This window comes from Micromys minutus (genome assembly GCF_963924665.1).
Source record: "Micromys minutus genome assembly, chromosome: 2".
NCBI lineage: Eukaryota > Metazoa > Chordata > Mammalia > Rodentia > Muridae > Micromys > Micromys minutus.
Genome location: NC_137971.1, coordinates 28,443,795 through 28,467,757, shown reverse-complemented (window position 1 = coordinate 28,467,757; position 23,963 = coordinate 28,443,795). Strand labels below are relative to the sequence as shown.

The window sequence follows — 23,963 nt, the reverse complement described above, 5'->3', positions numbered from 1 at the left end:
GCGTGAGGCTGACTGTGTGGGGAGGAAGTGTAGTAAAAATACAAAAGGCAGTAAAATTCAAAAGGTTTGTTGTGAATCTTAACTATTCTGATTATAAGCAAACTTCCTAGCCCTCGGTTTTCTTACTTGGAAAAGGGATAAGAATCCTCAACTTTCTAGAGCTTTGAGCAGCTGTGGCCAAAGACTGTAAAACCCCGGAGACTCAGCGTGATCTCTGGAGCAAGACCTTTCCCAGTGGCATCAGCAGCTCTCGTGCTATCCTTTCTCTTTTCTTCTTCAGAAAACTGTCAGAGCAGTGTACATATGAGGCAAAGAGGGGCATAGAATGGTAAGTGGGTCCCAGGGACAAAAGGTCCTAGAAGGAGGCGATTTGAGTGTGGGAACGTAACTAGTGCTGGATTTGAAATCTTGACCAGGAGGCCTGTGATTTCCCATGTTGTATAATAAATGCTGACGTTACTCTTTCAGCCTTACCCCCTTTTCTGTTTGTTTTGTAGACCTGGACAAAGGTATGATTCCAAAGAGGTATGTGACAGACCATAAAATAAAAAGTCCTCAACTGGAGGCACTGAGGGGTATGTTAGCAGACATGGTAATACAAAACTATGCTGAATCCATAAATTAGGTGATTACAAGTTAGCTTTATGTTCCCCAAAATGTCCAATGCTTTTGTTAATTTATGTAAAATTTTACTTACTTATTATGATTCTACGCCTGTCATTTATAATCTCCTTTCAGGATTTTCAAAAAGCAACACCACAGTTCTTTCTTTCCACAACAGAAGTGTTTTCCAACATTTATTCAGGTTTTATGTAAAAATTTCATATAATAATTTTTTCATAATTTTTAACATATTCTTTTTCATTCCTCAATTCCTTTCTGATCCTCCCTACATCCCTACCTAACCAACTTTACATTCTTTTTTTTCTCTCAAAAGAAAAAAAAATTCACATACACAAAAAAAAAAAACAAACAATAAAACAAGAAATACCCAAACCATACCAAACCAAACAATATACACATACAAAAAAATGCAGTCACTAAAACAAATACTAAATATAAAAACTGTCTAATTAGTTGGAGAATATGAAAATGTAATTATTATTCTGAATTACAGTGTGCACAGTTCTGTTCCATGAGGGAAGAGTGGCAATTCTGTAGGTTCCACATGTGACGGTTCAGAACCATCACAGCAACTTTCTAAACTGACACACCCTTTGCGTGTGACTGAACTGTCCAAGCATGTTTCCTGAGTAACTAGGGTCCTGGCCTTTGCTGCCTTCCAGCTGGGAGCCACAGGGCTACTTCCTTACTGGGATTTACCCTTAGTGAAACTGGGATGCAGGCTGCTCAGGATCCACAGGATGTGCTTGCCCCAGGGAATGACTCCATAACCATGAACATGTGGGCAAAAGTAGCTGGATTCAGTGGGCTGAAAGGATAATAATAATTTTAAGAAGAAGATATGAAATTGGGAGGGAGAGTAATGAGCAAGAGTCCTGGGGAGAACTGCAGGTGAAGTAAATTCAATCAAAATACATGGTATGCATGTGTAAAATTTCCAACAAGCAAAAAATCGATTTTATTAAAGTCACATGGAAATACTATTTAGTATTAAGGGATAGTAATAAAAACAACAGTAATAAAAATGAAGTTGTCAAATTATTTAAAAAATCAAAAATGATGGGTTTATTTTAAAGTTCCTGAAGTACGATGCCATTTGGAAAGAATTTGTAAGTTTCTTTGGAATTTTTCTTATTAGGAGCCAACCACTCTTCTGCTGTTTGGCAGGCTCTGGCCACTTGTTCCCACCGTCTCAAACTGTGCACCTTTGTTGGCTCTGTATAGTTCTAGATTTTAAAGACTGCTGCGTAAGCAAATAGCTGTACCAGAGGCCTCGGAGTTTGCCCCTTCCCCCTTTTTCCTTCACTTCTTTCTTCTTCCTCATCCTTTCTCCCTCCTTTCCTTCTGCCTCATTTAACAGAGCATCCTGCTAACTCTACCCCATGGCCCATGTACATGTTTGAGTCAGTAGGTGGAATATGGGCTGACATGCATTCTCCTTTCCCTCTCCTTCTTCATTTCTCAAGAAAGAAACAGCACAAGTTACTTTCCAGCCATGCACTGCATTTCCCCACACACCCAACATCCACCCTCACCCCAAGCATCATCTTGGATAGCTTAAAAGATTCATGGATAGTTTTGTTTCTTGTGGTTGCCCCTCCTTTTTTTTCCCCCTTGAGGCTTTATTGACTTTTTTTTAAACGAATCTTCTCTTTCCCCTCCCTGTACACTGCTTCTCTCTCAATCGGCCTGGAACCGTCCGTCAGTGTCGCAGAGTCACAGTGCATACATAGTCTGGCCGGGCCACCTGTGAGTGTGTTCACACTGTGATAAAGGCCATATTCCATTTCAGTGACACAAGCTTTTACAGTCATAATATTAGACAATGATAGCCTTCCAGTTAAGTAAGGAGCATGAAGTTAATTCTAAATCAAAACTAAAAATTACATTTCATCTTATATTTGTATTTAATTTTCAGTGCTTCCAGGAAGCAATGTGTTCTCCACCAATAATTCAGCAATTGTTTTGAATCCATGTTCTTCCTTTAAAAGCATAATTATTCTTGATCAGATTCCTTGTCGGGCCTCACTGCCATAAAATGTTCATAAATACTCAAGGCCAGCATATGGCTGAAGGAAGGGCTTTGTTCTTTTATGTACAAGTGAAAATACTCCTAACTGCTCCCAGCCTGAAGATGACAGAGAAGGGATCAAAGTTAAGAGTCAAAGCCTTTTGAGACAGTACTAGTGTGTCTACAGCGGAAGGCATTATCAGAGACAAAGGACAGTCATATGTCACTATAGTGGGCAGATTCTTGCCTTCTACCAGCCATAGATTATTCATTATTTTTATATATACAACACATCCATATATCCCAAAGACAAGCAGAAATGTGACCATAGTGTTCTGGAATTCTTCCTTGCTTCATGACCTCATTTATTGAAGTGTGTACAGTTCCTTTCTTATCCCCATTGCCTTTATGAGAACTAATTGAACCATTTTAAATCCGGTTGTTGGCATCAAAATTTAGCTTGCAAAATAACCACTATAATTCTGAAATGTAAGAAATCACTAAAAAGTTAGGTCAATTTGTAACATTTGAAGCCTTCCTTTCCTTGTCTCGCTGATATGGGTTATCCTTGTTTTATGAGTTATGGAATATGTGTGGTATGAAACAACTCACATAAACATTCAGGTTATGAATCTGCTGAGGCCTATGAAGAGCTAAACTGCAGTCACAGAAACATATAAAAAAAAGGATAAGTATCAAGTCCAAAATCCAACACAGTGTTTCCATGGATTTGCCAAGAGACCTATTAGTTACCACAACAGGGTCCTCTGAAAACAGCTCCTCTTTCCAAATTCTGGTTTCAGACCCTGGTTCTTACAAGTTTCCAGTGACAACTGCCTATCTCTAGTAAGCCAAGGACCAGCTAGTTTGCTTCTGTTTCTCTATGGCCAGCACTTATTACTAAAATGACTTAGTATCACGAGGAAGCCTCTGTGATACAGAGAAAAGTGTGTAAAATTCTAACAGGTCTAGCCTGGAGCAGGAATTCTTTCCCCAGGAAAAGAGCTGGAAGATCTTTATAGCTCTTGAATAATTATGGAAAGGAACAGCTGTTGACAACAAATTAATTTTATTGGTTGAGTTCAACTGCAGCAGGCAGGAGGCTCCGGTTGCTGTGTGCTGCTTTAGGGACCCACCAGGGTCATTAATGTTATTAAGATACTCCGAGAATGCCTAAGGAGAGAGGAAGACCTAGGAATCCAGCAGAGGGAAAAAGACAGAAGTGGAATTCTGATCTACTGGGCACTCCAGGAGCTGGAAACAGAAAGGAACTCACAGCAGGATAGATTGCAAAACAATTGTCGCTTGCTCCCTGCCTTTATGACTGTCCCATTGCCAGAATAGAAAAATGATCTGGTCCTTTTAGGTCCCACTGTGCAGCTTCTTTTCCACTACACCCGAGTTCACTGTGGAGCTTCTGCTCCAGGGATCATGGACATTTTATGAGGAGAAGCCCTAGTATGCTCTATCCCTAGTCACCGCATGCACAGGAGCACAGGGGTTCCACATTTTTCCACATATATTTTTTTTTTATCAGGGCAATGTGGTATAATGTCAAAACACAGGGCCAGAGAAGGTAACTGAGATATAATCAAAAGAACCCAAAACTTCTTAGATCTCAGGAAAAGATTGTCCAAGGCTTCATATTCTGAATGTTATGTGTCAAATGTATATGCAATCATATTTCTGGTATGGTTTTAAAGGTATTTTACGTATCTCACACGGCCTGTGAGGACAAGAGGGAGAACTCTAGTTGGGAGCATCCTTTTCTAGCTGGGTTTAAGTGTAGGCAAGCTCAGAATAACTAGTTTAATTTGAACTGGAGCTGTATGTACAACCAAACTCACATTTTTTGGTGACACAAGACATTTCTCCAAATCCTTGGGAGTCCTTAGAAGAAATTAAGGCATCCTGTAATCCCATTGCCAACCTCGCTGGGATCTAAAGTACCAGGAAATTTATCACCACTGTTGAGATCTGGGACAGAATGACACATGCATAGGTCTACTTAAGTGTCCATGTTGTTTTTTTTGTTTTTTGTTTTTTTTTTGTTTTTTTTCACCATTTATGAAGACTTCATAACCAAACTCAAAGTATTGGCCTGTCCTTGTTCTTAGAATTTAATGAATGCTTTGTGATTCATTAAAGGTGAGAACCTTGATTTTTCCTTATCAAGCAAAACAAGGAAAGTAAGCACTGAAAGACCAGGATAAATCCTGACCCCCTAACAGGTAAAGTAGAAGACCCCTAGCAGATAGAGTAGAGCCAAAATGTAGGATAGCAGGTTCAGTGACCGTTTCAAGAACTGGCTAACCATAAAGAATTTATGGCCTTAAGGTCAAGGTAACTCTGTTTCAGAAACTTTCTGACCATAAAAACATAAAAGCTAAATAACACATCATAAACAATCTTGAGAAACCGGATGTTTCCTCACGATTCTTCACTGGTAATTTTTGTATTCTCCAATGACATACTCCCCTCCCCCACCCCTGTTGTGGTTTTCTTCCTTTAAAACCCCCTTCTCCCAGCCACGCGTGGTCAGACTCCTCTACTTCTGCGTGAGATTCTCGACCCCAGTGCACTGGTTAATAAAAAAAAACCTCGTGTAACTGCAGCAAGGAGGTCTCTCCTGAGTTCTTGGGGGGTTGTGTTATCCTGAGACTTGGGTCTCCCCTCTGTAGGGGGGAGGTGTCTTTCAATACCACGGTAAGTTAAACCAATTTAGAGGTAAATAGGTAAAGGGGTAGAAGAGATATCTGCTCTGTATGAGCCAAAATGATCATTTGAGATAAATATACCCTTCTCTCATGATTCTTATACACATTCAATGCTGAACAAAGCCAGGTATTGCTGTGGTACTGGATGTCAGGTAAACTTGACATCATCACACCAGAAGACAGATCATACCATATTTGATTATTCGTTCAAGCTCTTGGGGAACATAAATGTTGGAAAGAAGAACTTAAACCCTCAAAGTATACTGATTCCAGAAGTAACAATTACAGCACTATCATACTGACTTTCTCACTCGCAAGGCCACTGTTGACCTCTTAACGCCCTTAGGTAATCACATATCTCCACTTCAATTCCAAATTGACTCAATTCAGCTAGTTTTTTTCTAACTTTAGTGACAAGAAGTGTTTTGGCCGCTGCAATAAACGACATGTAGAGCCACACACCACCCTCTCATTTCTTCATAATCATGAATCGATAAAATGTATGGGTATAAATATGAGTCTATGAACTGATATTACACATCCAAATATTATGTAAAATGAAGATCTTCATAGCTCAAGCTTGCTAAGTATGGCTTCAACCTGATTTTGATGAAATGATTCTGTCTGAAATACTGCTGATGCAGATTTGATATTGTTGGCTTTATTTCAGAGCTACTCCTGATGGTACCAAAACATATGGATGGCTATATTACTGACTTTCTCATTCACAGCCAACCTTTTGTCTTAATATTGCCCTTAGGTAGTTTCACATATCCACTTCAGTTCCAAATTAAGTTTGACAAATTGACTCAGTCCAACTAGGCTTTTGTAGACTGAAAATTGCTTGTTCTCCACATGTATGTTGAAAATCAGCAAAGTGGCCATTGTAATACTGTCTGCCTTAAACGGGATGACAGTTCTGTGTGCTGCCCAGGTACCACCGAGGACACTAGACTTCAGCTTTCTCTATTTCCCATCCTTCAAACAATGAGGAGTATATTGCGTTCATTGGTGTCAACACAGTGTCTTGTGTAGAAAGAAGATCCAATAAATGTTCAGTGTTACAATGTCCTATATGTGGGCATTATCAGCAACTTTTATGGACAGCTTATTCTAGCCTTAGAAGAGTACATTTAGTATTTATTCAGGGATCCTAAATGCAACATAAAATCTGGACACGAAGCACTTCAGAGTAAGAGCATTAGTATGCCATATGTAGTTTCTATGTCATACTTCTCTTTGCCAAGTGTTTAACTTTGTAACTCATTTGCTGGCCCAATCATCAAGTCGAGCACTGACATCCATCACCATGAATAGTAAAAGCCTGTTCCAAAGGGACTAGAAGTGACTTCTGTCTGCCTGGGCCATCAATCAAGACGTCTGACTGCAACTCAGGCCAACACATCCAAAGCAACACTTTGGTTCCAAGCTCTTTTGGCTTTCAATGGTTTTACACATTCTTTCCATTCTCTAGGCATGCTGTTTTATGGATAGGCATTTCCTGTGTAAGTGGTAGCAGCATTCCGTCTTTACCCATCAGGTTAGAGCACACCATAGGTTGGTGTGAGTAGCCTAGTGAGATGTAAACAGGTAGTGAGGAGAGTTCCTGTATAAATCCCTTTCCTTCTAATAAGCCAGAAGTTCCTTTAGAGAGAGAGAGAGAGAGAGAGAGAGAGAGAGAGAGAGAGCTAATCACATAATTTTTCATCAAGAAAGGAATATTATGAGCAATCTCCAAAAGTAATTATTACACCTAAGAAGGCCTTTGTTTTAGTTTCTTCTTCAGCACTAAGAATCCACTGTCCTTCAAGACCAGAATGCTTCGACAGTTAAACACTACAAACGGGAATCCAGGTGACCACTTTTTAGTCCTGTGATGAACAGGACATCCTGGCATATAGTGTCAAATATCTTCTGTATGTGGTTTGGCATTAAAAAGAATTGACAAGTACATCAGCTCTGATTCTGTTCAACTTCAGGGAGCAGAAGTGTCCGGAGTGGTACCTGGGTGGCTCACAGAAACTATAGTGCCCTTTAAGGCAGACAGCATTACAGTGACCCTTTTGCTGATTTTTAACACACATGTGGAAAACAATTTTTCAGAAAATGAGTGCAGTTATGGTTGTGCTCTTTGGAGTTTGGGTATTTACCATGGGAAGTATAAACTTTGCCTGCTTTACCATAACAAGAATGTGGCCAACTGAGTAACCTATAACCAGAGGCATCAGTGATAAATGAAGGCAGGGGCAATGTGGGTTCATGAGCACACTCATCTAAGGTATCTAATTTTTTGGTATGTGTCAGAAAGACCAAAGGATGCTGAGATCAATGGCCACAACAGCATTGGCTATATGTGTTTTTATTATATTGTCATTTCTGATACTTCTGTAGCTTAAGGTGAAACAAATGATGAAGTTCCCAAGTTATAGGTATAACACAGGGAAGATGATGGTGTCCAATAAAAGCAAATTGGACCATCTAAATGTTTTCTTTAGACTCAGTGCTGCCCAAAGCTCACTTGGGGCACAACATTTTAGATAGGAGAGCAAAACTACTATTGTGCTAAAGTACAACCTAGCCAGTGTTTCAATAAGGCTAAAACTTATTTACATACAGAGAAAACACAAACTAGTATTTCTATTTTATGTGCAAAACATTATAGGAGGTTATATTGTGGTTCTTTTTATAAAACCTTAATTATGAGAAGAAAAGAGGTTGTCAGGACCTCAGGGTCTTAACTGCTTCCAATGTCACTTTGTTTAACTGAAGGATAGGACAAAAATAAATTGGGGGCTTTGCAGACAGAGACAGACACACAAAGAGTCAGAGAATGACACATACTTGAGAGAGACATACACAGAAACAGAGCGATAGGGACATAAAGACATACATGACAGAGACAGAGATACAGACACAGAGAGGGAGAGAGAAAACTAAAAGAAACTTTAACAAAGCAATCTCGGCAATGCTCAATACTAAAACAGATCATTTTGGGTGAGGAGGTGTGAGAACATAATCCTGTTGTTTTTAAAACAAAATCCCAATCATTCAATTTTATCAAATGAAGACTCAAGAACCAGATGCTGGGATGCACCCAGCTGACTTTCTTCTTCAACAGATGTACTGGAAGGAAAGAGACATAATCAAAATCCTTCTCCATACCATCTTAAAAACCTGTTTCACACTGAATGTTCCTTCTTTCTACTTCCTGTGTATCTCTATCTCTCCTCCTGACTTTCTTTCACTCTCTTTGTTTTTTTTCCTATGTTCACTCCCTGCCAACTAGTTGCTTGCTGTACCTCTTGACCTAAGATTGACTTTATCTAGTCTTGTCTACTAAAGCAGAAATCTCTTAGATTGAAGGTGTGTCCTAGGGTTGAGCCACATCACAAATAGAGATAGGTTTTTCCAGTAAGCAATCTCAGGGTTCACAGTATGATCAGGTATCTTTTGACACACTCCAAATGACAGGAACTATTCAAGATTCTGTTTAACATTTTCTATGTAGCTGTGCATATCCAAACAGTCTCTCAATGGAAAATATATTCAGATTTGAAAATAGCATAGAAAGAACATAAAAAGAAAGCAGGATGACTCTTAAAATATAATCAGTTAAATATGTAGTGAAAAGGAGTATCATTAGTTTCTGTTTCTACATTTTAATTGTCTACTTGAAATTTTGATATGACAGAGATAAAAATTGTTCAGAACGGATTGGGTATGAATTTAGTTTCAGATGTGTAGCATCACAGTGGTATGTCCTGAATTCAGCAAACTTTCCCCTGCTTGATTGTCATCTAGTTTTCCATCAGTAACATAGTATAACTTGAACCATATGAAAATGTGTGCTGACTTCTATCCTTGCCCATCAAAACAAGCTGCTAAGCACAAATGGTAGTTGCCAAGTTCCCTTTCCTCAAAGGTGCTGTGCAGAAAGCAGACTGGGACCAAGGAAAGGCAAAAGTGTACCTGCTCTAGGAACAAATATAAAAAGAACCAAACACGAGATGTAGCAATAAAACTTTCAATTTAAGTAGAAGCTCATTTAAATCAACCCTGAACTCTGTTCACTTTTCAAAATTGCTTTAACTGACCTGAAACATTCAAAAGTTCTCACAAGAGTTGTAATTATTTTGGTGTAGGGGGTCCTGTTCCCAAATTGGTTCTTGACCTTGGAATTTACAGTTGGAACTTCCTGGGCCCAGGAGGTGGGCAGAGAGATGCAAGGGAGGAGAATGGAGTTTGTTATACTTTAGAGAAAGGAAAACTAGGCAACCATGTGAGGACTCAGGAGGAGCTAGGGCCTGTGGCCACTGCTGCAGGCAGGTGATCAGGGATGTTTGGTGGGGGCAAGTTAAGGGCAGGTGGGAGGTTCAGAGCTAAGAGTATAGATAATGGTGCATTTTCCAGGTGGGAGACAGTAGTGCCCAACAATTGTGCCAAGCAGGGAAGTTGTAAATGAAAAACTGTGTGCCGCCATTCTCAGAGCAAAGGCGGGTAGACTCTAAAACTACATGCTACAGTTTGGTTTGTTTCTTCCTTCCTTCCTTCCTTCATTCCTTCCTTCCTTCATTCCTTCCTTCCTTCCTTCCTTCCTTCCTTCCTTCCTTCCTTCCTTTCCTTTCCTTCCATCCTTCCTTTGTGTGTGTGTGTGTGTGTGTGTGTGTGGTAGTTTCTAGACAAGATTTCTCTATGTAGCCTTGCCTGTCCTGACACTTGCTTTGTAGACTAGTCTGGCACAAATTCATGGAGATTCTTCTGCCTCTGCCCTTCAAGTGCTGGGATCAAAGGTGAATGCAACCACCAGCCAGCTCACTTAAGTTTTTTTTAACCATATATTTTTGTCTATGTTTATATCTATGTCTACATCGATATAGATATATTTATGGTTCTAAACATCTTTCAAGTTAGAACTTGCATTACTTGTGACTTTGAACTAACTGTTACTCCCACCCAGGACTTTCTGCTCCCTAGTATCTGTGTCCTTTCTGCTATTGAAGTCTCCACACAGCTGTTGTTTCCCCATAGATTCCTTCTCCAGTCACAGGTTCTTTCTGGTTCTTCTGTCTCTTTATCATGTTACTCCATTTTACTTAATTCTGTAGTACTTACCATCACTTTGGTTTTCCTTACTTATATTCTTTATTTCTTGGTTTTTATCCTTATTTATTTTTATTTGCTCTACAATAATATAATATTCATGAGAAAGTATTTTGCCTGCCATGTTCCCTTGTCAACTCTTTGCACTTAGAAGAGTAACACTGTTCAGTAAGCTATTAACAAATGTCAGATAGTCTAAGGAGATGCCTCAATGGGTGAAGGGCTTATGAGACAGTGTGAGAGTCTGACTTTGAATCCTTAAAACCAGTGTAAAGCTAGGCACAGTAGTGCATTCCATAATCCCAGTAGAGAGGAAGATGAGAGGCAGAGAACTCCTCTAGCCTAGCTAGGCATAAACAGAAGGACAAAAATAACAGACAAGAAATCCTGTCTCAAACAGGCAGAAGGTAAAAAGTGTCCGTGGAAGGTTCCTTCTATCTTCCATACATTCACTGTAGTATGCACACACTCATAATTTACTCACAAGCACCACAACATATGCAACACACAATAACACACATGCACACACACACACATACATTCAAATAAAAGCCAGGAAAATGAAATAATGTTTAATTCTTATATATTAACAACAACAATAACTGGCTAATTTAATAAATCTAAGTTTATAGACTAGCATATTTATAAAAAAGACTGGAGAATCAAAGAATCGGATCAGGAAAATTTGGATAGTAAAGGCATTCAGGAATCATCTTATAGCCCTACAGCCCCAATTATACCACAGGCTGCGGGGAAAGAGGATGTCTTTGTGCCCAGCAGTCAGTATTCCACACTCTTACCCTCCCACCAGTAGCCAGCACCACCAAAATGAGGTATGAGCTGCCCTACATTGCCATTGCTGTCCTAGCACGCTCACTTGACCTATCACCAAAGGAAACAACATGGATCCTACTTGTTTGTGTCAATCTCTGTGTTAAAATTCTGATTCTTCACACATGTTGTATTGCCTACTTTGTATGGATAGTGGTAATGAGAGTTTACATGATATTTTTTTTCCTTTCAAAATGAAGAAATGGAGTTCCATCTGCCATTAATATGTATAAGGTAGATGCCTTAGTTAGGTTTTTACTGTTGTGAACAGACATTATGACCATGGCAAGTCTTATAAAGGCCAACATTTAATTGGGACTGTCTTAGAGGTTCATAGGTTTAGTGCATTATCATCAAGGTGGAAATATGGCAGCATCCAGGCAGGCATGGTGCAGGAGGAGCTGAGAATTCTACATCTTCATCTGAAGGCTGCTACCAGAATATTGACTTCCAGGCAGCTAAGAAGAGGTCCTTAAGACCCACACCCACAGTGACACACCTAGGTCAACAGGGCCACAGCTTCTAATAGTGTCACTCCCACCAAGCCGATACAAGCCATCACACAGAGATTACCCAAAACATAAAGAGGCTCAGATTTAGTGTCCCCAATGGCAGTCTTCTCTGTAAACTTTTCCCTTTGCACTTGTCATTCATTCTCTACTGCTGAAGGATGTACAGTTAAGCCACTTAAACCACAGCGAATTTCTAAGCTATTAACAATATTCTCTATAACTTGGCATCCTTTGGAGAAATTGAATCATTATGTTTTCTACATAGTATATGTAGTATACTTGCATATTAAAAAATACACTAAGGTATTTATAGTAAGACATTTACAAAGCCTATTCATCCCAATGTCTGTAACTGGTTTGCTGGGACCCAAAAACACAGATGGAGTAACTGCAGTCAGAGCCCAAAGGCCTGGAATCTGCTGCATTCAGTTAGATGCTGCTTGGGGAACTAATAAAATCTACTGTTTCAGCTCTAGTCTGAAAGTATTGAAAGCCTGATGTCCTACGGCTATCAGGTAGAAAGACTTATAGGAGGATCAATCAATTGTCTGATCTATGTCTCCACTGATCAGAAGAGGTTACAGTATTAGGTAGTAAAGACTCAATTTATTGATTTAAATGTTAACCTTATCCTAAGTACTCTCATGGGTACCTAAACATCTTGTGCCCTTCAGTGTTGTCAAGCTGACATATACAATTAACCATTACATACACCTCTGTAGGGACAATGGATTATCCAGTTAGGTCCTGAAGTCTGAATCCATGCCACGGTTACTCTTTGCTTCACTCTTAGATAGGAAGCCCAGTGCCTTTACTCTCTCATCTTATGGGCATTTCCTCTCAGTTACTGACCTATGGATGAATACTTTAAAAAATGTATACCATGGACATGAGATACATCAAGTTCAAGTTGAGGAGAGTGGTCCTGTAAAGCTCAGTAATCATACATTTGGGACCTCTCATTTAGGTTGATGTATCAACTACAGCAAAAGGATGGCACAGAAACCAAACACTTATTTGCAAATTGAAATGTGAGGTCAGCCTGAGCAAGTGACACATTCTGCCTTCGAGGAGGAAAAGGACATCTGATTCATGGCAAACCCTGCCAAGGGACAGCTCGCCGAGCCAAATGGCTCCCTGCCACTTTGCCCGAAGAAACAAGGGAAGGCAGTTCCAGGTTAGGTGGAAGGATAAAAGGCTTCTTATGAAAGGGGTCTTGATTGCTGCTGTGAGTTTAATTATACCCCCTCTTCCTGAGTTCAATCAATATTTAAAAGCAAGCAAGGAAACAATTTCCTGAGATTGTTCCCTCTTTTCAAGATGGTCAAAATTAGCCCCAAGAAAATAGTCAAAGCCCAACAAAAAAAAAAAAAAAAAAAAAAAAAAAAAAAAAAAAAAAGAACCAAGTTTGAAAACATGAACACAAACAGAAGTTGGTGAAACATAACTGCTCCCTGTAAACCTGCAAGCCAAAGGCCAAGTCAATGGCCTTTCGGCAGGAGGGAAGGAGGAGCCCTGTTTAATGAAGTGTCCTGGAGCCATAAAGGGAGAGGGTTAGCATTGCCGTAACTGCTCAACAACTCCACATGGCTTCCTTCCACATGCATGTTGTTAAAAGTAAATTTGACATTAAAAAGGGATATACAAATCATATTCCCAAACACATTGTCTGTACATGATGACTACAAACATCTTGGCTAGGCTTGAAATCTAAACCATTGAGCTAAAATATAAGCAAACTCTACGGGGGCCAGAACAAAATATATTAAATACGGTGTCCATGTTACATCATCCTACTTAAGGTTGAAGTCTACTAGGTCCAGATGGCTCCTCTGAGCTCAGAGCAAAATAGAAGACTCCTTTTTCCAACAGGGCTTCTGCTTCTTCAACCTTGTTTCAGGAGACCAACCCCTACCACCTGAGGAAGGAGGTTCAAACCCTTGGCAAACCTGCAAGTTCAGCTTTCCCTTTCGGATAAGAATTCGCCCAGCAAGTACCTTGGATTCCTGGAATGCCTCTCCATACATAGGATGCATACACAGTACTTTAAACTCCAGCCAATGATTTTAACATTGACCCTGAAAACTCCTTCCCACTCTCCAAGGTTACATAAAGCCCTTGGTCACCCCTAAGTATATGTGAACCAGCTGTTTCACTAAAGATCTTCCAAGAGAGCTGTTTCATTGAGGATCATCTAAAAAAGCTGTAACACTAAAATTCTTGGGGAACACCCTTCCCTCCATCCCACTGTCAGCCTGACTGGCATCCTGCAGACACCACTCATTACAGACTCTGATTCATTCTTCCAGCCTGGTGTGCAGCGCAGCACCTGGGCACCATGAGGGTGGAAACAGAGGACACAGAGCTATACCTGGTCCCCAAAACCAATACCACACTCATCCAATCGCAGTAGTTAGGAAAATGCAAAAAGAAAAATCAGAACAACCAAACCAAACTAACGACATCAGTGAATAGAAGGAATGTCCTGGTATGATACTTGTTTAGAGTTTCAAGCCTGGCTCCTAGGTTGGCTGCCTGTTCCTATCAGTTGTTTAATTGAGATCAGTTACATAAGCCAGAGATAACACCTGTAAGTTCTGGCTCTGTTTAGCCCACCCATATTTTTGTTCATCATGGCATCTCTTATGTTGAATTTTAAAATTTCACCTGGAAATTCTACCTATTTTGTATACCAGATTTTGGGAACTCACCTAAAATGTACTACTCACCTGGTTTCACTGTACTTACTGCCAGTAACAGGACAGAATTAATGCCATCACTACATCCTTGTCCAGAATGTCCTATTGCCAGGGTGACCATGTCTAAGTAAAATCTTATACAATGAAAACATTACTTCTTCTCAACCATGCCCTTCCTGCACATTTCTGCTTTCCTGATTAATATTATCAAATCTAAATTATAGTCTAGCAGTTATAGACATGCTACTCAAACTTCTTTGGTGCAACATTGTCCTGTCTAGAGGTCTTGGTAAATTGATGCTGTCTTTGGATGAAGTCTTCCAGCCCTAGCTTTACCCAAGAGTGTGCCTCTCTGAACCAGAGTGGCATAGGACAGAGGACAGGAACAGGTTGGAGCGGTACTTCAAACATACGGCAGGACCAACTCGATCCCCATTCCACTGAAGAAAGTAGATTTATGAAATAACCTATATGGTGTGGTTTTGTACTGAGAAATAGTGCAAGCAGTCATTGTATGGTCAGAGGCTGTGAGAAAATGAATGAGACATAAAGTTAGGCCAAAAGAAAACTGGAGAGGAAGGAGAAGTTTTAGTAAGAAACCATGTAGTCTGTGAAAAAGGGAAAAGAGGATTTAGGATCTTGTCTTCCCTTTGCTCTTAACCAACTCAGGTCAATCTAAATATATATGTATGGTGGGAAAATTTCCCTTAGTACAGCAAGGTAGAAGTAAAACTAAAGTTCTTTTAAAGCCTATCTGTTCATCACCACACTGTCTCCTCCAGCTTTATGAGCTCCACCCCTATTCTCCACCCCACCCCACTCCTTCCCAGCCCTATCCTGCCCCTTTCTTACTCCATCCAATCTCACTTCTCCTCACACCTACTTTTGCAACCCTATCTCGCTCGATCATTGCTCTTCTCCATTCTAACTTCTCCTCAACTCCACTGTTTCTCTTGGCTTCATCTTTTGCTTTGAGCTCATGGTGCTCTTTATGTAGACAGTGTAGCACGAAATGTCTCCTTTGCCTTTCAGTAAACATATTAAAATATTTCTTGGCAAGTGTCATTTCTTTGTTCCTTTCTGATAAAAAAAAATGTAAGAATTCCACCAATAGATTCCAATATAAAACCTAACACGTGACTTTAAACTCAAAGGATAAAACCTGGGAAGGCAGAAGTCACATTTCATTTTTTCTATTTTTCTGTGGACATTTTGTTTGTTTATGCTATTTCTTACTTTTCGTTCAAATATTTACCAGGATTCACAGAGTGGATTTTGGGGGAAAAATCAAAGCAATCATAACTTTCATGGGCAAAAGAAAACACCCATTGGAGTAAATGAGAGCATTTATTTTTATCCAGACAGAGTTCAGCATGATTCAAAACATGGTGAAAATACCACCTCATATAAAATAAATTATCCACTATGGCAAAGAAGCAGTGAGTGCTCATGTCAACAAGAGACCAAAAATATCCAGGGAAAGTAAACAGTTTTGCAAATAGCAACTGATGAGTTTTATTATCCCTTATTTTTTTTCTGACTGGCAGGAAATAACAGTAGAGCCATGTCTGCCCTGTTAGCTTTGGTGAACCTCATCTTTTCTTTGCCTCCAGCACACTACCTAAGCCAGGGAAGATAAAATCCATCATAACACCACACACCAAAAAATGATAACACATTTTAGTGATCATGCTCATGAGCCCATAGAGTGAAGTTGTATATGAATATTCTCTAATGAAAGGATGAGCCTCCGATACCTCTGAACAAATACGTTGTCACAGCATAACAAAGTGGGGGTGTAAAACAAACAACCACAAGGGAGGGTTTCTATCAGGACTGGGACAGTAGCCAGTTGCATTGGCAAACCTTACTATTTACACAAGTCCAGCGTATACAGTTCAAATGCCAGCCTAGACCCTAAGCAACAAACTATATAATTGTTTTTGCTTCCCTTAAAAAATAGAAATCTATCTCAAGAGTACCAATGCTCACATGGTCATGGGTCGTTTTTGCTACAGGTTCATTGGCTTCCAACTAGATTTCAGTAATAACAATATATATGTTTGTAGATATTGCCAAAAGTCAACATGAAGCAAAACTATCTAAGTTGATATTTATTACTTTAGTTCCTGGATGATGCTGACTTCTAAAACACATGTACATGTATGGTCTCTTGCTCAAAACTGTAAATGCCCTCATATTAGCATAATGGTGAAAGGAACGAAGAATGGCTGATGAGTAAGGATTAGGTACTTCTTCAATGGCCTTTACTTGTGTCCATTATTGTCTGTAACCTTCATTTTACTAGAAAACCAATACCAGAGTTTCTCCACAGTTCTCATTCATGAAGAGTCAGATGAACTGGTGACAGTTTGACAACCCAAAGCTGAAATGTCTATAAACCTTTTTTTTTTGCTACTATTTTGAACCATGTTTCAACATTCTTATGACAATGCAGTATGTAAATCTTGAAAGTATGCACCACTGTATTAATGCAGCTTCTAGATTCTGGGAAGTGAACTAATAGAGAAACATAGGACAAAGTGTAATATCTCAAACAACACTGCCAAGAGACTCTCTCAGTGATCCTACCAAGCTTTCCCAGATATAAGATCAAGGTATGTGGGTTCATAAAATGCCTGTCTGTCAACATGCCCATTGAATTGTATACTTAAGAATGTGTTCTGCATGTCTGCCTTGAATGTTGTCCTAGCTAGCAATTGACTTATGTGTGTGTGGGTAACTTTGAGCTTATTACCATGGTTCTTCATCTAGATGTCTTGCCTGCAAGCATCTCTACTTATCAGATACTTTTGGTCTGGCACAAATCAAGTAACTTGAATGTTAAAACGTTCTGCTATACTCCGATTGTACCAGGTGAACAGAAATTATTTAGGGACCACATAACACTTCCCTGAAGGAGTTGGAATTCTAAGCATCTGGCAGAAGGAAAGCAACCGGTTGCTTATCCTTTATGTCCATTTAAACTGGGGTAGATCGGTCAGGCTGCACTGCTGGCAGAAGATTCTCTGAAAGTGATGAGTCTTAGTTCTAAGAGTGTCTTAGATTCATATCATTTCCAGTATCATCTAATAATTATCCGTAGGAGAAATCTATGTGCTACTTTGGTTTGTTTTTTTTTTTTAACTCTACACGAGTGGCCAACCATTCATTAAGGATTCTAATATCATCATTTTAGTTTTAGAGAAGATACTGAGACTCAGAGAGAGGTTACCTAGCATGGCCCAAAATCGAGAATGAAAGTTCTAATATAGTACTTTCTCTCTGTTCTGGGATGCTTCCTGATGGCCAATTGTTAACGTATTGGGAACCACAGTGTGACAGTGGACATGACAGTGGTAACCAATAGAGATAGGATTTAGTGCTGTTATGGTAATCCCCTTGAGGAGAAAAAAGGAGATTAAGCCTTAGGACCATCCATGTTCCATGCCTATAGGCCTCTTCTAAGCATGAGTGATTGCTTATACTCTGTAAGGTAGGGTTGCAGAAGAGGGAGCAGAACAGCCATCCATCCCTCAATAAATAATAACACCTTAGTATAAGATCATAAGATTAAAAGTTGTCTAGTATAATGAGACTGAATTGTAAATGTTAGGCAAATTGGTCATGAAGAAAGTTAGTTTTTTAAATATGCTCTGCATTAGGTCTTCCTTGAAAAAATATTCAGTAAGAACTCTTGCTTCCACATCAGAGGCAGCTTATCTTCCAAAAATTTCATAATTGGCAATTACAAGTTATGCCGTCTGGTCAGTACAATTATACCACATCCCCAGAGTACTCCCTAGGCAGATAGCTTTAAAAGAAAATATTTTGATGCTAATAATATTGCAATTTGAAATTACTTCCCATATTTCTAAGATCCTCATTGAATTTGTTTTCAGTGGCGAAGAATTTGCAGTTTGCCTTTATGGCAAAAGTGTTTCAGTGTTTCTTGTAGAAACAAAAACAAGAGCATTGTGGTGAGGAACTAGCTTCTTTCTTTTTCTTTTTCTTTCTTTTTTGTTTGTTTGTTTGTTTGTTTGTTTGTTTTGTTAGTTTTGTTGTGGGGTCTCTGTGCTCGTTACCATATACTTGATGAAGACATTTATTTTATTCCATTTTTTAAAATTGGATATTCTCTGTATTTACATTTCAAATGTTATTCTCTTTCCCCTGATCCCATCCCCCCCCTTCCTGTCCCATTGCCTCTATGAAGGTGCTCCCTCTCTCAACCACCCTCTCCCACCTCAGCTCCTTCACATTCTCTTATACTGGGAAAATGTGCCTTCACTGGACCAAAGGCCTCTCCTCCCATGGATGCCAGACAATGATATCCTCTGCTACACATGCAATGGGAGCCATGGGTCTCTCCATGTGAACTCATTGGTTGGTGTTTTAGTTCCTGGGAGCTGTGGTGGGTTTGGTTGGTTGATAATATTGTTCTCCCCATGAGGTTGCATACCCATTCAGCTCCTTCAATCCTTTCTCTAACTTCTTTATTGGGGTCCCTGTGTTCAGTCCGATGGTTAGCTGCAAGCATCCTCATCTGTATCAGTATGACTATGGCATAGCCTCTGAGTAGGCATCCACATCAGGGGAGCCTTTTTTGGTGCTTTTCATTAAGGGTCAGATTCAGCTACACTATTTCACTATAGACTTAGTATGACATGCATTTACTGACACCTTTTGTTGGAGAATTTGTTTTTTAAAAATGTGTTGCAATAGCTTTAAAATTATCCAAACCATCTAGAAACATGGCGGTTTGTTAGGAAAATTTAATCAGAAAAACAAACATTTTTTTTTTTTCAGACATGACACCTAACAGTCCAAACCACTGTTGCCCTTTCTTGGCAAAGCCAGCATCTCCCTCCAGAATTCCGATTTTCATATTCATGGAGCCCTGCAAGGCTAAACTTTAACTTCAGGCTCAAGGCTGCATAAATATTTATCATGAACAGAAAATTAAAGAAGAAATCTTAGTGAGTTTAGGCATCAAAAGAGATTTGTGTGCTGTAATAAAAGAATACTGAACTTCAATGTTGGGGATTTGTGCGCTATCTGTGTGCCTTGCTCCATCCTCCTCTGCTCTATGCTCTTACTGAACAGCCTTGAACAAGTCCCATCTGCCTCTCCAGCATCAGTTTCATTGGCCAAGAAGCACACATGTCACATTAGATGATTCTAATATTCCTTAAACCGTGACAATACGTGGTATTAATAAAGAAAATTACAGAACAAATGTGACCATGCATTATAAATGAAAAGAACCTATCACAATTCAAAGCTCTAAGATAAAAATCTATCTTAAATATGACACAAAGCAAAACTTCATTTTAGGGTTCAGTGAGCTTCAAAACTGAACACCGCTTCTTTAGCTCTTTACAAAACTAGACGTTGAATACTTTAAGATAAACAAAGGAGCAACTAAAGCACTTGTGCCATGGGTTTGTCAGCTTCTTGACTCCAAAGTTGACATGCTTCGTTCAGATAGAAAAGAATCTGCTTTAGTAGAAAAATGGCTTCAAACAAGTGCTGAGAACTAAATGGATGCTCATTATCAATAATAAAATCCTTGAATCATAGTGGTCACTTTTAGAAAACTGGTGCATTTTAGGTAGGTCAAAGAGAATGAAACATTGCAGTGAAAAACTGAAATGCCTCTCTGTGTAGAAATGAAAATACAATTGAATATGTTTAGAAGAAATGAAAAACTGAGGGGGAGCTGTTAAACCACTTAAGGAAGTTTGCTTCCGCACTGTATGCTGCTGGGCAGCCATCTAGAAGTTAGCTTCTCATATATTTTCCACACGAAAGTGACAATCTAAGATCCATACAGGCATCAAATCCACCCCACATGGGTGGGAAAAGCAGACTAGCGAGTGTATACCATTGGGTTAGTAATGAACAGAAAGTGACTATTTCTGGTAGGATTATTTTGGCAGGGGAGACTACATCTTAGGGAAGAACTATTATAGAGGGGGAAGGTCTATGATGAGAAGGGCAGAATTGGGCACATGGGTTTCAGGGACCCACATGAAGTAGGGGCAGGAGCCATAGCTGAGGGTTAGGGTCCTTGTTTAACATACACAAGACCCCGGGGTCGATGTGTCTCAGTGAGATGAAGTAAATGAAACTGAAAGGTTAGGGAAAAATAAAAAACAGTTCAAGGGAGGGCTGGGTGGATGCAAAAGTGGGAAAGCATGTCCTGAACAGTATGAGCATCTAAGACTGAATCTCTGGCACCAAGAAAAAAACAGCCAGACAGTGCCTGTGGATCTTGTTCCCCTAATTGGGCCTCCTTGTCTGGTGTCAATGAGTGAGGATGTGCCAGCTCCTGCGGTGACTTGATGTCCCAGGGAAGTGAGGATACCTGGGGGGTGGCAGCTGATATTGGGATGTAAGTAAATAATTTTGTTTCTTTAAAAAAGGAAGAAAAAAGAAAGCCGGCATGGGTACACATGTCTGTAAACATTTAGTATTGGGGGGGACAGAGGTAACAGATCCTAAGAATTCTCTGGTAAGCCAGTATAGCCCAAACAGTGAGCATCTGGTCCAGAGAGAAAGTCTGTCTCAATGAAACAAGGCAGAAAGACAGCCAGTAGAAAAAGACACCCAATGTCCTCCCCTGGCTTCCCTGTATATGCCAATAGAACATATACCAACACATTCACCTTCATGCACCATGCACGCATCCAACTCCTCCATCACTCCCACTGTCACCACCACCACCATCACCTCCATCATAATTGATAATAATGACAATGACAACACACACACACACACACACACACACAATTTCAAGGGCGCATGTAACCTTAAATGGAGATAAGGCTCTTCCTGTCTTTGTATCTACACAGGCCTCAGACCCATCAACCTGGCTCCCCAGAAAGTTCAAATTCCTGGTCAGATGCTTATTAGCACAATAAAAGACTTTAAGCCAGTCAATTGAGTGTTCTCATCTCTAGACATTTCATCTGTAAATTCCCTTTAGTAATAAAAGCATCACTATGGACCCATTGTCAAATCATGTTAAACAGTCTATGCTAGATGTTTTTATCGGGTGGTTGAAGGTTAAGTCAAGAAAAATAAAGTGATGCTATAACAATTCCAAACAAGTTAGCCAAGCTTTATCTCCAGCCAAAGCACCTGAAATTTTAAAATTATTCCTATAGTTCTTTCATATCATTTTCTATACATTATGATTTAAATCCAAAATGTCCCGGATAGGTTCAGTGCTTATACATGTTGTCTTTAGATGTCCATATAGGTTAGGGAAGTTGTGGGATGCTTAGGGCCTTGGCTTAGCTCAAGAGGCTTTACAGAAAGGGCTGCAGGGAGATAGGCCCTGAAGGTGATGCTGCTTCTGGTCCTGCTCTCTGCTTCCTGAGCTGCCAGGATGGCAGAAGATACCGCCTCATGTTCTTCTTACCATGAACTGGGACACTCCTGTTTACCTTCCCCACCATGGTAGATGAAATCTTTCTCAAACCACAAGCCACAATAAATCCTGTCTCCCTGACTTTCTTCAGTCACATGTTGTGTCACAGAAAGGTAACTCGTGCACTGTAAGAAGGTCAGCGTGCTGTGACAGGAACACCAGCTCTGACTGGATCGAAAGCACGGCAGCTTTGGTTGGCACCTTGTGTCCCAGTTCTTTAGGTCCTTAGGCTGCCACAGGCGGAGTGAAGTTACAGCAGTAGCTCTCCAGGTCTCTCACTCAGCATATGCCTGTCTCAAGGTAGCCTCTGAGACCTTGTGAGTGGATTGCTTTGATACTTCTCTGAGGAGCCTTGATGACAAGTTGTTGGAAAAACAGCCCTGTTCACATTAGCACACGTCCCTGATTGTCAAGAGTAGACCGCAGCTTTCTCCTACATCAAGAAAACTGCATATGATGGCTTGTCGTGCTAGGTTCATCACGGGATGTGGGGACTGACACACCTGAAGAATGAAACTAGATGCATTCTCCTAGAAAACAAGTGCTAATTTGCTTGCGATGCAGACTGTATAATTTGCAATAACATGGGGCATCTATAATTCTGTGTAGTAGTAAATTTAACTTTTGTTATTATCCATGGCTATTCCATTTTTCTCTGATTTAAAACCATTGAAAAAAATTAACTCATGACCTTTTCTACCACCAGAGGTGAAGATGGCTGAAGTCATTGAACTCCAGGGCTTTCTCTTTCATATACAGATACTTCCCAATTTTCAACAGTTAAAATGGTCCAAGTATTTTTTTTTAAATTATGATTGTGCAAAGGAATACTGGACTGGTATAAACTATAATCAGAAGTTTGAATTTCAGTCTTTTCCTGCAGAGGTGCCATGTGGGATGTAATACCATAGCCATGCTGAGAGACTTCTTCTCACTGTAAGACTTAGTGGAGAACAGCCAATGGTGTTGGAAAGATAGGTATGGGGAGCCCATTTTTCACTAGTGCTGTCTTCAATGGGTTACTTGGGAGAAAACTGCACTCATAACTTTTAAGGTAGTGGCTAGTAGAAAAGTAGAGAAAACATGGGTGGAAGACTCTGAAGATGGAAACAGCTCCACCGGCTTTCCTAGGTCTGCTTGTTTGCTTTGCCATCTACTTCTCAACTAAGGACATGGCAACCAAAAAAGGAATAATAGGAAGGACCTTTCTAAATTTAAACGACCATCTTTTTTCCATAGATATGGCAAACTGAGTGCAAAGCCTTGCTTTCAGGACAAGTTTAGGTGGTGGCAATGCTGTGATTATTGACTTGGACTCAGAATTTCAAAATGAAGGAGGAGTCCCATTAAGGGGATCAGGTTCAAGAACATCTGAAGTCTAGGACTGGACCAATGCCTGGTTTCTCTTAATTTGACACTCAGAGGCTGAGAACCCGCCCACTACAACTCAATCATGGAATATATCACACCACTCACATATAATGGGATAGCTAAAAAGACTGCTTACCTACATCCTAAAACTTAGTACATGGTTTTCCCCAGGAAAGAGTACACCAATTGGTCATCTAACACCAAATGGTTAGCCCTGAAAACATGTATAGGAGTAAGATTATATAGACTGAGAACATTGTGTTTCTATATCATGTAGTTAGTAATATATATGTGTGTGTGTGTGTGTGTGTGTGTGTGTGTGTGTGTGTATGTATGTATGTATGTATGTATGTATGTATGTAACAAGTAACTTAAAAAAATCCAAAAATTTGTAAAAAGGGGTAGGAGGGATATGTAGGAGAGCTTAGAGAGAGGAAATGATATAAGTATATAATAACTTTAAAAGATAAAACATTTAAAAACTAGATATGTGTGTTTCTTTACTGTATTTCCTTTAATATGAATGCCAATAGCCATTCCAATAGATCTCATATTCTTTTGTGCCTACTGAACATGCTAAATAGGAAACAAAAGGTTCTATGTGGATGCTTTAATTTCCCAGTTATCTCAAAACATGCTGACACCTAAAACTTGGGTTTT

The 23,963-nt window shown here is 39.7% G+C and overlaps 1 protein-coding gene across 1 annotated transcript in view; it reads right to left on the bottom strand.

Annotated features, from left to right (window-relative positions):
- PRKG1 (protein kinase cGMP-dependent 1) overlaps positions 1-23,963 on the bottom strand; it is a gene marked incomplete at its 5' end in the record, with an annotated part of 1,033,183 nt that overhangs the window by 720,928 nt on the left and 288,292 nt on the right. The window lies entirely within an intron of this gene.